We start from the raw sequence: 2616 nt of genomic DNA, 5'->3' as shown, positions 1-2616 counted from the left end.
GGGAGAGAGAGGATGTTTTATTGATTAGTTCAGAAAATCACAATCTCCTTTTATTTGGCCAGCTATGTGCACACTGATTGTTTACACTTGCTTCCATGTACAACACAGACTGACATGCATAATAAACAACAAATAAACCAACCAATGTGCTTATGTACCAGGTATACTATTAACAAACAAATACATAAACTATCAATTTATAGACAGTAGACAATAGTGCTGAATATATATCTTATGAGCAGGTTTCTTTACTACACTATGCCAGGTGAGTGATCGGTATTTATGCCTTTAAATAACTGAAGGTTTTGAAGCATAAAAACATATATATAATATATATATTATATATATATGTAAACAGATTTTAAAGATGAATGAGTCCCAGTGTTATTCTCTGTGTGGAGTTAACTTTAATAAAGATAATAAATGATGATACATTCAGTTATAGTCATTAATCTTATTGGAGTCTGTGGAACAGTTGGTTCATTAAATGTTTAATAGTGAATAAACCAACAATAGGTAAACCAGGTAAACCAGGTAAACAGTGTAACTCCGCACCGGCCCGCTCGGTGCAGTGAACCGAGCGCCCCCGGTCGGTTGTCAACAGACGGTCAGTGAGCTGCGCATGTGCAGCGGCCGTGTGGCTGCGTGGTTTACGGTACAAATGAAACCGAGTCGTTAGTCTGTGTAACGTGTGTAACGTACCGAGACTCAGCCCGACTGTGTGCAGTCAGAAACCACCTGACGGACAAACGATGGCTCACCTGACGGAAAACCCCGCCGATAAAGAGAGGTGGGCTCTTCTCGAAGCTAGCCTGTTAGCCTAGCTCAGGCACTGCGGAACTCCTTTAGAAGATTTATGGATTTAAGGGAAACTCGGATATCAGAGAGTGTAAATAGGTTATTAATTGTTATTGTACCAAATGTTTAGACCGCGAAGGGCCACTCTTTAATTCGGCTAACGTTTGATTCGAGTTTTAGCTTTTTAATTAAACGAAAAAGGACTTTTGTGTTGTCCACAGTTGGGTAGAAGCCTCGACGTTTAGCTCATGATTGTTGGAGTTAACCGGCTGAAGATGTTTGGTTTAATAAATGCAGTTTACAGCTGTACACCACAGGATTACCCTTTCTCCTTAGTTAGATATACAGTCACGTTTTACACAATCAAACCAACAGAAACAGGAAAATGTTAAAATGGCTCAGTTTTTACATGAAGTTTGGCCCGTGGTTCTCTCCGTAGAATCCCTTTAGCATGACGTGTATAAAAGCTCCTTTAACTTTAATATTCGTTAGATATCGATCCCACCGACCATATATCGGTTTTTATTAATCAAAGACAAACATGTGATGAACTATGTGTGAATTAGATGCAGTGTGAGTTTACAGTCAGGAGTTGGAGGATTAAACACTGAATGTAAAGAGATTAAAGTGGAAACCTCTTGATCAACTAGCTTTACTCATTTTAAATAATAATGTTGTAAAACAAACTAATAAAAACTGCTTAATCCAGAATGTTTTTTTAATTTACACACCTGAGTTTGTGTAATTTAAAATGTAAACACGTCCAACAAGTTAAAATACCTTCACAATAATCACACTACAGTTTAATCTCTACACTCTGATGAGTTTATTATTACAACAATGGCCAAATATCAGGGAGAAGAAAACACTGAATTTATTAAAAAAAGAAGCTTATAAAGTCTATATGATTGTAAAAACTTTCTCCTGACCACATTCACAGGAAATAAACGTAAAAAATGCATTATCAACTAATTTTACACAAAAATGTAGGTCTTTATATTGTTTTGTGTCCAACTAAAGCCCAAAAACCAGTAAATATTCAGTGAAAACCAGCAGATATTTCCAATAATAAAGCTGGAGTCTGTGTGACTCAGGAAACATGGACACACACAGGGAGTCTACACTATATTTCTATATGTATAAATATACTGTATTTATATCCAGTGTCATGTCCAAGACTTAAAGCTCTGTCTTAAACAACTTGTAAGTAGATTTTATTTATCTTGAGGAGGATTGTTGTGCAGCAGTTTCATTACAAAAGAGTGCAAATATAAAATATCAAACAACTGATCCACATAATCCCAAATGTGTGTGTGTGTGTGTGTGTGTTTCAGGTTCATCTGCATCTATCCGATCTACATCAACAGTAAGAAGACTCTGGCTGAAGGACGGAGGATTCCCACAGAGAAGGTGATGCTTTTTGTTTCTTGATTCTTAGCAACACAATCAGAGAGTTGACGACTTCATGCAGACAGTGTGATCATTAACTACCTATTTAAATATTTAACCAGCGTTTACTTCTCTTTAAAACATGATCGCTATAAGTAGTTCACCTGTTCGACTGTAACAGGCACTACGGTCTGCAGGGGCCCGGGTTACATTCCTCCCCTCTCTCTGTCTGATAAACCACGGAAAGAAAAACCAACTAAGCTCAGTTGTAGCTTTATATTTCTACACAGAGATCCTGTAACATCAGCGTGAAGAACCACCGCCATCTCTCTGCCTTCGCTCTTTCACACTGAACCAAACAACTGTGGTACAACGAACCAAAAGAGTTACCCCAAAGAGTCATACACTGACTGTTGATCCAGTCTGAAG

This window comes from Morone saxatilis, unplaced genomic scaffold (assembly GCF_004916995.1).
Source record: "Morone saxatilis isolate NCDOM2014 unplaced genomic scaffold, NCSU_SB_2.0 Contig16, whole genome shotgun sequence".
NCBI lineage: Eukaryota > Metazoa > Chordata > Actinopteri > Moronidae > Morone > Morone saxatilis.
This window is presented reverse-complemented; position numbering follows the sequence as displayed.